Below are 12941 nucleotides of genomic sequence, written 5' to 3'. Positions count from 1 at the left end.
AAACAAATATCGTTGAGACAATATGCAAACTTGAGATGATATTTCCGCCATCATTTTTTGACTCAATAGAGCATCTACCCATACATTTACTGTTTGAGGCAAAAATTGGAGGATCGGTCCAGTATAGATGGATGTATCAATTCGAACGGTTAGATATTACAGTTGCAATGTAATTCATATATAAAAGTATTTTCATTGTTTTTTTTAATTAAAAATATTTGATTAATTTCATGCAGGTACTTGTTCCATCTTAAGAAAAAAGCGCATATTGAGGCTTCGATAAGTGTGACCTATATTGTTAAGGAGATCTCAACATTTATCTTGTACTTTTTCAAACCTCATTTGAGAACGGGAATCAATATGATGATAGTGTTGAAGTGCCTTCCAATGGAAACTTTTCAATATTTTCCAATCCTGGACAACCCATACCTAAAAATGTCGTAACGGGAAGATATTTGCCTGAAATAAAGTTTAGACAAGCACATAATTATGTTCTATTTAACTTTGATGAGCTGAGACCTTTTATTCAGTAAATATATGTACTACTTAAACTTTGTTAAAAATGTACTATTTATATATTGTAATATCATAAACTCAACTAATTTTGAAAACCTTGTAGGCAACATCAACAATATTCACTGTCCAATAACTCACAGTTGACCTAATCCCAAATCTTTCGATTACAAGATAAACAATTTGCGACGTGGTTAAAAACACATGTAACTACTATAACAAACTCATTATCTCTTGCAAAGTTATTGTATGTCATTATAAAATTCTCGTTTACCATTCATTGTTATACATGATATACAAGGTTTATAAAAAAAAGTTTCAGTCGTAAAAAAAAGGCGGGTCGCTGACGTGGAGGTTTTGGCGGGTTATTTTATATTGCTGACGGAATCACCGATGGATTTGAAATGGCAGATCCGTACGGTGACGTGTCGATTGTTCCGTCAGAACCATCGACGGTTTCACTGACGGAGTGTCTGTCGGTGAAACCGTCAGGAAAAGTTAATAAATGTCCGCTCTGCCGACCCTCTCCTCTCCTATTTCTCCTTATTCTTCCTAATCCCAACTCTCCCCATCTGTAAACAACCACCCCCCCTCCCCCCCAAACAAAAACCTCCTCATATCAGCACAACAAGTTATATTTCTTGAAGTTTTGTGGTCACAGCATCCGTGTTCTGATTTACCGATGGATTTTATCAATTTTTGTAAGTAATTCTATCTTTTAAAATTTTAACATTTAATTAAATGTCAATTTTATTGTTTTTTTAGTATATATATTTTGTTAGTAGATGTACATGTTTTATTGTTATTTCTCAAACAAAATTATAGTATATGAATGTATAATTCTATACCTATTGTCGCACCCGACATCACAACGGCCCACAAATAATTCTAGATTATGGAAAAAGAACAGATTTCTGGCATCTTGTTCTTTTATGGAAAAATGTCTTGTTTAAGGAGTCGCCACCTAGTATTATGGTCACTAGGAACCCTAACTGGTCAACATAGATTCTATGGCTCGGGATTGGTTACGTAAAAGGGAAGATATTATCACCCCTTAAACGTTCTGCCTAAGGCAAACTGCATTGTTGGTTTTGTCTTAAATTGCTAAATGTTTATTAGTTTATGCTATGATGATTTGTTTATAATATTTCTGACTCTAGCGCCAGTGAATATTCGAGCTAGAATAATTCCAACTCTGGCGTTGGTAAAAATTCGTAGCTACGAAAAAAAAGTTAGATCAATATTTTTTATTTCTTACTCTAGCACCAGTGAATAAATAAATAAAAATAAATTTATTTTTTACGCACGCACATATTTTTTTTTATTTTTCTAGCTAAATAAAATAAAATACAACGAATAAAAATAATATAAATTTAAACCGGTATTTTTATTCCTGACTCTGGTGTCAATGAATAAACCAATAAATTTACATTATTTTTATTCATGCATAACATTTTTTTATTTTTCTACTTTTTCTGTTTTTTTATTTTTTTCTATTTTTTAATTATTTTTTGGGCTGGGCCCAGCTCAGCCCACATGGGCTGGGCTCGACCCAGCCAGCCCAGCCCGGTCACTAGGCCAAGCCAGTGACCCGGCTGGGCAAAAACTAAAAGCACGCGTGAATTGGTCATGCGTGCGCGAACACTGGTGAAGGTAATTAAATTACCTTCACACAGTGTGCTTGCGACACCAACAATCACATTTTGAAATGAAGATACAAAGGGGATGAAGTCATACCTGCTTCTGGAGACCGAAGACGTTTGCTGCACTGATGAGGATTCTCGCCTATTGTTTCCCCTTGTCTTCCTTTTATGATCACTTGTCTGTGCTTTCCTTCTTGCTTTCTCAGTAGCTTTTAAAACTTATGAAGATGATGCCGGTCTGCTGTGAGTGTTCTTTGAATGAATACGGGTCTTTCCTTTGTTTGTAGGGACGAGGACAATATTAAGGATAATTCTCGTCACTGTGTGTGCTGTCCTCTTGTTCTCTCCTTCTCTCTGTATATTTGTTTTTTTGCTCTGGTTTTTACTCTGTTCTTTGCTCTAGTTGTTGGGTTGATTTCTCGGGGCTCCACGGTGTTTTTCGTTCTTGGCTTTTTTCGCTCTTTCTCTCCCCAGTTTTTTTCTTCCTTCCCCCCCTTTCGGTTCTGTCCCTTTCTCCTCTCTCCGCCTCCTGGATTTTTTCGCCCTATTTTCTTCGTTGTTCCTCTGTTTTATAGAGTCCGATCGGTGGTAACGGATGGCATGTAAAGGGACGAAAACATTAAAATGTCCATAACTGAGGTGAGCGGATGATTACTACCCTTTACTGCTGGAAACGGTCTTTGGTCAAAGAAGAAGAAGATGAACAGCGTTCTTTCAAACGACTCTGTATTGGGATATGAGGTGGCCATTTGCGTTTTGACCCGTGAAGTTTTGAAAATTTTATAATTAAGCCCCTGGTTTAAACAATAATTTTCCCTGCATTTTGGCGCCTTTTACAAGTTAGTCCTTGGACTTTAATCTGCTGCAATCGTGTCCCCAATTAACCCTAAACTTTGCTATTTTTTCAATTGAGTCCCTGATTTCATTAATTTAATTAAATCCAAAGTCTAATTAAGTCTAAAACTTATCAATTCTCCAATTAAGCCCCTGATTGGATTAATTAAATTAATTCCAAGCTTAATTAAGTCTCAAAACTTATCAATTCTCCAATTAAACCCTTGATTGGATGAATTAAATTAATTTCAAGCTTAATTACGTCTAACAATTTATCAATTCTCCAATTAAACCCTTAATTGGATTAATTAAATTAATTTCAAACTTAATTAGATTAATTTCAAAGTTTAATTAAACCCCAAAACTTCAATCATATTGCCCTTAACCCAAATTTTAATTCATTCTTCATTTATTTTATTTTACTTGTTTTTCCATCATTATCATTGTCGCACGTCAAAAAATCAGCGCGGCATCGGCTTGGCAATTTTTCGTTGTTTGCTTGATTTGATTCGTTGGGAGTCGCCACCTAGTATTTAATTGAGGGTTACTAGGAAACCTGGATGTACTGGTCTTGTCAGAGATTCACGGGTAAGAGACTGGTTGTGGTTAGGGAAGGTATTAGCACCCCTAACGCACCCTACCTGAGGTAAGCTGCTTCGTGAACTTGATTTGTTTTTAAAAATAAAATTTTAACCCAATTCTAAGGCTTTGATAAATCAGTTATTAGTTCCCAAAATATATGTAGATACATGTTTTACATTTTCATGGAAAATACAACATGATTTTATCTATCCTTTAGATATTTGTGCATATAAATTAAAATATTAAATTCATTTTTTTCTTTTGATTCAATAACAAACATAAAAAAAAATACAAACACACACATCTTTTTTTTTGTTATTATTCTCTCTTTCTTTTCTTTTCTTTTCTTTTTCGTTCTTTTTGTACATCAGATTACAAAATACAAATTACAAAAAAACTCAAAACTAAACAAAAATTACATTAAACAAAAATTACATTAAACAATTCTAAAATACAAAACAGCCATGCAAAAATCCATAACAGTGCTGGGACCAGTTCTGCGATAGCATGAACAGTGGCGGCGCGTCTCTCCAAGCGCCACCGTCAACCCACGCGCCACCGCAAGAAACTCCAGAAACAGGGGGGATCCGGATCGGCTTCTTCTTCTCAGTCTCCCTACGCCGGCGGTGACCTGCAAAGCAACCGAACACAACACAGGCAGTTGATTTTAATTTTTCTTTGTTTTTCGGATCTGTTTTGGTCTTCTCCTTTTTCAAATCTGTTTCACTTCTGTTTTCTCTCTTCCTCAGGTGGTAGATCAGGCGACTGTGTCTCGGTGGCTGTGGGCGTGGCGGTGGACAGATCTGCCAGTGCTTGAAGGTCTCGGCCTGGAGGAGTTTCCTGGGCGCGGGGAGCAGCTGCGGATCTGTGGGCACCGCCGTGTGTTGGCTGCTGTTGGAGGAGAAAGGAACTGTTGGGCGGTGGCTGGTGAAGATGGAGAATGAGTGTTACTCGGCGCTGCCGTGTGGGGGCTGCTGGCTCGCTGCCGAGGACGGCGCTGCTGGCTGGTCTTCCCCCTGTCGGTGGTAGCGACGGTTGGACTCACTACTGTCGTCTGTGAGGCCTGTGGATCTCCGGTGAGGAATGGCGCTGCTGGAGGCAGTGAGCTGGGTCTGCTGCCGACCGGAGGAGATGACGAAGAGAATGGTTCTGTCTTGGTCAGCGGTTGGGGGGAGAAAAGTGGTTGTGTGGGTTGTTGCTGCTTGTTGTCAGATGAAGGGAAAGTGAGCAGCGGCAAGTTCTAGTTCGTTTTTTTTTTAGTGAGGAGAAGGTTTTGTTTTTGATAAAGGGAGGGGGCGCGACCTTTTCTCCTTGGCTTGGCTGGGAGAGTCTTGTATGTAGGGAAATGGGGAGCAGCCTCCAATGGCGAAGAAGGATGATCGGCCGAGAGAAGGGAGGAGAGGATGGCGCAGTTCTGTTTGGTTTTCCTTGGGTCCGGGGACTTGAGCGGCGGCTTGGGTTCAGAAGAAGAAAAGGGTTATCATTTTTAGGGTTTTTTTTGGTGGTTTAGGGTTTCTTTGTGATTCTCTTTAATTGCAAAATTACCCCCCCTTGAAAATTCAGTGTAACATGGTATTTATAGGAAAAGTTTTGCTAGGTTTTCAAACTAGTCCCTCAACTTTTCCTTTCCTTCTCTTTTCCTCTTTTTTTTGTAAATTTTGATTTTTCTTATTTTTTTGTATTTTTGAAAGCGAGCAAATATCAACATCGACTCAATGTGGAAAATCAATGATTTTAAAAATGATGCATTAAAAGTTGAACGCGTTCCAAATATCTTTAAAAATTTATTCATTTGAGACGATGCTAAAAAATGATAGCAACGATGCAAATGTATTAAAAATGTATTTTTTTGGATTTTCAATGTTTTTCGCTATTTTTGAATTTTTCTGAAAATTTATCAAAACATGGGTCAAAAATTGGGTAGCAACAGATGCCCCCTCTTTACAATGCTTACGAAGCAAAACTCCTCAATGTTTTGCATAGTAAGCTTTGTAAAGAAAATCTTGTCTTTTTGTCTCCCTAGCTTGCTGAATATTCACTCATCTAATGACCTTACTTCTTTTTTCTTTTTCTATTTCTTTCTCTTTTCCTTCTCCTTTCCTTTTCTTAACCTGAGATCCCATCGGGCGATCTCCTTGAACCAAAACCAAAATCTGCGTGGTTGGGCTAACCTGAGATCCCGTCCGGCGATCCTCTTTAACCAGAACCAATATCCTGTGTGGTTGGGCTAACCTGAGATCCCATCTGGCGATCCCCCTTTAACCAGAACCAAAATCCTGTGTGTGGTTGGGCTAACCTGAGATCCCGTCCAGCGATCCCCTTTAACCAGAACCAACATGAGATCCCATATGGTGACCTCATTAAACCAAAACTAAAAAAAAATGTGTGTAGCTCGGTCAACCTGAAATCCCATTTGGCTCCCCTTTGACCAAAGCTACATGAGATCCCATCTGGCGATCTCATTAAAGTGGAACTAAAAAATGTGTGTAGCTGGGTCAACCTGAAATCTCATCTGGCGATTCCCTTTAACCAAAGCTACATGAGATCCCATCTGGCGACCTCATTAAAGTGGAACTAAAAAATGTGTGTAGCTTGGTCAACCTGAAATCCCATCTGGCGATTTCCTTTAACCAAAGCTACATGAGATCCCATCTGGCGACCTCATTAAAGTGGAACTAAAAAATGTGTGTAGCTGGGTCAACCTGAAATCCCATCTGGCGATTCCCTTTAACTAAAGCTACATGAGATCCCATCTGGCGACCTCATTAAAGTGGAACTAAAAAAAGTGTGTAGCTCGGTCAACCTGAAATCCCATCGGTGATTCCCTTTAACCAAAGCTACATGAGATCCCATCTGGCGACCTCATTAAAGTGGAACTAAAAAAAGTGTGTAGCTTGGTCAACCTGAAATCCCATCTGGCGATTTCCTTTAACCAAAGCTACATGAGATCCCATCTAGCGACCTCATTAAATCAAATAAAAAATGTGCCTACCCAGGTGGAAAGAATATGGAAAGCGGTCTCATTATGATGGGTGACCTACGCAAATGGAAAGAATGTGAAGTGTGGTCTCATTATAATGGTTGACCTACCCAGATGGAAGATAGAAAAAAATATGAAGTGGTCTCATTGTAATGGGTGACCTGCCCAGGTGGAGGATAGAAAAAATATGAAGTGGTCTCATTGTTATGGGTGACCTACCCAAGTGGAAGATGAGAAAAATGTGAAGTGGTCTCATTGTTATGGGTGACCTACCCAGGTGGAGGATAGAAAAAATATGAAGTGGTCTCATTGTTATGGGTGACCTACCCAGGTGGAAGATAGAAAAAATGTGAAGTGGTCTCATTGTTATGGGTGACCTACCCAGGTGGAAAGAATGTGAAGTGCGGTCTCATTATAATGGGTGACCTACCGAGGTGGAAGATAGAAAAAATATGAAGTGGTCTCATTGTTATGGGTGACCTACCTAGGTGGAAGATAGAAAAAATATGAAGTGGTCGCGTTATAATGGGTGACCTACCCAAATGGAAGATGGTGGTCTCATTGTGATGGGTAACCTACCCAGAAAAAATGATGTTTTTTTTTCCAAAAAAATGATCTTATTGTTACGGGTGACCTACCCAAAGATAGAATGTGACTTACCTGGCAAAAAGACTTGGTTGGAGCAGTCTTGACAGGACAAGGCTGAGAAACTTGGCACCTTCTGGTTACAGGTTGACTTGAAGACTCCTTGATGATGGGGTTAATCTCCTCGTTTCTTTGAGATTCTTCTACTGGCAGGGTTCATCTCATTCTCTTCTCGTTCCAGGATCTAAACCGATTCTTTGTCATCATCAACTCAATGATTCTTTCTTTGTCCACAATCTTGCTGGACTTCATTGAGGTTCTTTCTGTAACAAATCACAAGTATGTGCAATGCTTTGAGTTAGATGACATGCATGCATCCTTACCTGATGTGAAGTATAGGTCCCCCCTCTTTGATGCTTCATCGTCATAGGGTGACTTTGTTTGCATTCCAAAGCCTTCTTTGTCCTTTCGATGCATTGGCTCATTCATGTGCTAGCCATCACTCAGTTGTAAATGTAGTGTCTATCTTAGGCTGTCTTCGACGGTTATTGCTCTCGTTGTTTATCAAGCTTGACTTTGCCCCCAAGTGTGTGTTGCTTGATTCTGTCATGAAGGATTTTCTCTCCTGGATTCTTCTGAGAATTATCCTCTGATGGGTTGTATGCATCATGCCAACACCCATCAAGATTGTTAATCAATCATGAACTTGCCTCCAATTGAAACAATACTTTTCAAGTATATGTTATCATCAACCTTCTTGAAAACTGCCCAGTCATCCGGACATGGATCTAATACCTTGCAGTAAAAGGCTCATCGTTTGTAAGCTCAATATTCTTCTCCATGGATTCCTCTCAGCTTGTCAAATCAAATCATGATAGGAAATGCATTGGCATCATCAATGATGTTCATCACCCATATTCATGCGGTGAAGTGCACATTTGAGCTTTAAAACAAATGGTCCCATGGTCAGTCTTGGTGGGTGCATCTTTTTGACATCCATTCAAATGCAACTGTACGATAACATCTGTCGGGAGTCATAACCATTTTTTCAGGGGGTAAACCCAAATGATGGTATGAAAATGTCCTTTAGGTACATCTTTACTCCCAATTGCTGTCGGGGTTTACAGACTATTCTTGAACATCATTGCCCTTAACTGCTCTGAGTGCGCTCGTTCACTGATTCATCATTTGATCATCTTTCTTTGCCCCCAACTGATCTGAATACTGTTTGTTTTCCTACTTAGGATCCACTGTATTGCCCCCAGGTGGTCAACTTTTCAAAGAGTGTCGAGAAATGTTGATGTCATTCTTGTCAAGGATTTTGTAAATTCAATTGATGTTCTTATTTAACAATCTTTCTTGTTCTGGAATCAAATCTCATATTTCAACGGTCATGTCTATTCAAGTCTAATTGTTGAAATGAAGTCAGAGAGATGTCTGTTTTTAAAAGTATTTTTTTGAAATTCAAGCTTCTTTGGTCAAAGATCCAACACACGCTATTCAATCAAGTCCTTTAATTGTCTTGTATTTTGAAGATAGAAATAACCCGTTGTAAGATTAAAATGACTTTTTTCGTGGTTCTTTGTGTCAGTTTTAATCTTTGATCTTAGGTATATCTTTTGATGGCCTGCGATGAGGTGACCTTCTTTGGATTTCAAGAAACAAAAGGCTCAAGTCAAAACTTGAGGATTCATCAAGAAAGATTGTTTTCTTTTTTTAGCACCAATTTTATTAGCATGCATAATAACAAGTAGCTTAATCCATGAAGCCACGACTCTTATGGAAAGGCTCTTCAAGTTTCGAGATCGCCATTTATCGGTTCAGATTGCTTACTTGATCAAAAAGGGCTTTTAAAAGCATGTAATGCAGGCTATGGTTTATGACTTATGAAAGAAAGGAAAATTCAGGCTCAAAAGGTGTTTGAGGGTTTCAAAGACCTAGGATCAACATCAATCTATTCATCAACTCTTTTTCTATTGTTGTCTTTGTAGAGGAAATGACATATAACCTTATTAACCTTAAATATCAGAATTCTCTTAACATAGGTTATATGCAAATCCAACTTTTTCTTTGATGAATAACCAATCTCAATCATCTGATAACGTCAGGGCTTTATCATGGACGCCAAAGGTCATGGCTTTCACATATCATTTCTCATAGTTTTCTAACACGCCCCCAGTCTAGGTCTTCTTTCTTTTAACTCTCTCTCAAACGTCGGATTTTTGTTCTAAGCCTTCTCTTATTTGCTCCCAGTGCGGGGTGTGATCCTAGTCAGGGTTTTCTTGAAAAAATTTTCTATCAGGCTCAAATGGGGACCGCAAGGGATAATATTTCAAGAAATGTGAAAGGATAACAAAAATGGCCTTTTCTCATTTCAAGCAAGGTCGGTTAGAATCGATAAATTTTGACCTTATCCAGTGTAATGATTTGGACTTGTAAGAATCATGATTTGCGAGTCCATGACTACCGAATCCACTACATGTCATTATGCATACTGCTAAAAATTAGCTACACGGTGTGTGGTTCAATTTCTTGTGTGAGTTCAAAATTGTTTGGTCACCTCATGTCATTTTCAAGCATCAAGTCATTTCTGCAATCAAAACACTTTTAATGTTCATGATTAAACTTTGCATGTTGGAGTTTGATCAAACATATTTTGTCAAAATACCATTTGAAAGAAGCATCTCATGATTTCATAACAAGAAAGAGACAACGAAAAGACATGTTTCGTTGAAGGGTGAGATGTGATCCCAAAACAAAATGCAGAAAGGCAAAATTCCATAACAAAAATGATTGACAATTTAACACCCTTATTGGATCAACCTTTCTGGCAATATTTGTGTTTCGCTAAGCAATTCCGATCACTCGTCATTCTGAGGATGTTCTGGCGACAAAATGAACAACGACAAGCTCCTTCACAGATTCCTCTCGTCTTTTGCTCACCAACTTGCGGACTCGATTCTTGAAATTATTCAACTGAATGGCCTGAAATCCCCCCATGATATTCAAATCTCCTGTTTGGATCATATCACATAGGAAACAGTGGTTGCATGGGATTTAACAGCGTCAGGCAAAAAGTCTAGAATCTGGCAGATGTTGGTAAATAAACTCAAATGGCAAAGGGAAGTCAATCCTGACAAAGGTACTTGAGCAGTTGATGCTATAGTGAGACCTGGCTAAACCACATGAATAAGGTTTTCCGCCTTCAGAGTTATCTTCTTATTCATCTCTCTTCATTGTTCTGGAATTCATGGCAGAACCTTCAATCTTTCACTTCTTCATGGCTCGTTCAATTCTTTCGACAATCTTCACAACATCATGTCAATCTTCCCATGTTGTTGTGGTCGTTTGTGGATTGTTGGAAACCTTCCAACAACTAGGTAATCTTGCCAGCGCATAGAATCATACAGCGCTATCACTGTCAATGTGTGAAATGATGCATTGTTTTTATTGGAGGAGAAACTGATGAATCTGAAACTTCTTTGTTTCCTCTTCGATCCCTCACTGACAGTGCAGCAAACAAACACCTGTAGAGGGAGCTCTGCTCTGTTGAAGTTTCAATCTTCTTCCTATTTTTCAACCGAGGTCTGTCTCTTTTCTCTACTTCCGCATTTTAATGCTGAAACTGGTAGGAGAAACTTGTAGGTGATATGAAACTACTTCATTCCTTCTTGGATTCTCCACTTGCAGAGCCACAAACAGATTTCTGCGAAGAGAGCTCTGCCACGGTGAAGTTCTATATCTGCTCCTATTTTCTAGCTCAGGTCTGGCTTTTCTGCCTACTACAATGTTTCGGTGCTGAAATTGATGAGACAAATTTTTGTAGCGTGTGAAAGTACTGCATCCCCTCTTGCATGCCCCACTGGCAGATCCAGAAACAAATCTCTACAGAGAGAGCTCTGCCATATAGAAGTTTGATGTCTGCTCATGTTTTTTCAAACCAGGTCTGGCTCTTCAACCTACCACAGTGTCTTTGTGCTAAAACTGATGAGAGATTTTTATAGCATATGCAACTAATAAATCCCCTCTTGCATTCCCAACTTGTAGAGCCATAAACGGATTTTTGTAGAGAGAGCTCTGCCACATTGAAGTTTGATGACTACTAATATTTTCAGACCAGGTCTGACTCTTCTGTCTACTACAATGTTTTGCTGGTGCGCCACTGGTGGGAGAAAGTTTCAAAGCATATGAAACTACTACACCCCCTCTTGCATTCCCCACTGGCAGATCCACAAACAAATCTCTACAGAGAGAGCTCTGTAACGTAGAAGTTCAGTGTCTAATCATGGTTTTTTTTCGGTTTTTTTTTTCACATCTTGTGCTGCTGAACTGGAATTGAGCTCACAGTTAGGGTAACTTCAAAGAAGGCTAATGCACCATGCACAGAAGCTAGTAGTTATTTGGTTCCATTAGCAGATACGGAGGCGATGAATAATTATCAGTGCAACTGAACAAGAACAAAGGTTGTCATTAGCTGATGACTAAAGACATTGCTGCAATTATTCATGACTAAAAAGAGGAGGTGTAACTTCAATGGGACATGGACAAGCAGTGTTCCCACAGAAGACTGTGTAGACATTCCCTTTCCCTTTGATGCTCTACACTTGTTCAAGCAGATCTGATTCTAGCTACTTCACCTCTGATGCTCTCAACTTCCTTTTGACAATGAGCCTCTCTCCGACAACTTTCTTTGCTTCTATCATCTTTCTTCATTCGCTTGTAGCACAGCTTGTGTGGGGGAACCTATCTTTCAACCTGGTACATGCATGATAAATGTATGAACATGTAAACTATATGATGAACTCACCCTTCGAGGGGTGACATATGGTCGTAACTCTTGTATGATGAAACAAGAATCTTGATTCTTGCCCAAACTCTACAATGAAAATTTTCTGAGTGACGGCCATTGGGTCACCCACAAGTCTTGAGTTCAAGATGCTTCAAGAAGGGTTTGCCCTGATGCAAAACAATCTATACGGAGCACACATCCTAAAGGCAGGTTCTAATCTTTTTAAGTGAGACAAAAGGTAGGTTTACTACTTGGTCTCTAAAAAGGGTCTCTCGTTGTCCTAGTGATTACCCTCTTGAAGGCAATATAGGGGCCTAGTAGGTAATGAGATGGCACATGTACCAACTGTTACCAGTCTAAGCACTCAACGAAGAGTTGGGGTTTACACAAACTTAAACCTTGACTAAAAGTCATAAGGTAAGCTGCTAGTCCCCCTCCTAATCTGAAGCTTGTGTGTGCTTTAAAAAATTAAAATATGTGATGCATGAGACAATTCTACAAAATGCATGAATAAAACAAAAATAAAACAAGACAAAATGCAAAAACATAAACACATCAAATACACAAAGTTTAGTCCAATAATGTCGAAAACAATACCTTCCCCAGTGGAGTCGCCATTCTGTCGCACGTCAGAAAAATCCGCGCGGCATCGGCTTGGCGATTTTTCCTTGTTTGCTTGATTTGATTCGTTGGGAGTCACCACCTAGTATTTAATCGAGGGTTACTAGGAAACCCGGATGTACTGGTCTTGTCAGAGATTCACGGGTAAGAGACTGGTTGTGGTTAGGGAAGGTATTAGCACCCCTAACACACCCTACCTGAGGTAAGTTGCTTCGTGAACTTGATTTGTTTTTAAAAATAAAAATTTAACCCAATTCTAAGGCTTTGATAAATCAGTTATTAGTTCCCAAAATATATGTAGATACATGTTCTACATTTTCATGGAAAATACAACATGATTTTATCTGTCCTTTAGATATTTGTGCATATAAATTAAAATATTAAATTCATTTTT

At 38.9% G+C, this 12941-nt stretch overlaps 1 pseudogene; it reads left to right on the top strand.

The window, feature by feature from the left end:
- LOC133682938 (deoxyuridine 5'-triphosphate nucleotidohydrolase-like) overlaps window positions 1-12941 on the top strand; it is a 42642-nt pseudogene that overhangs the window by 14416 nt on the left and 15285 nt on the right.

This window comes from Populus nigra, chromosome 2 (genome assembly GCF_951802175.1).
Source record: "Populus nigra chromosome 2, ddPopNigr1.1, whole genome shotgun sequence".
Classification (NCBI taxonomy): domain Eukaryota; kingdom Viridiplantae; phylum Streptophyta; class Magnoliopsida; order Malpighiales; family Salicaceae; genus Populus; species Populus nigra.
This window is presented reverse-complemented; position numbering and strand designations above follow the sequence as displayed.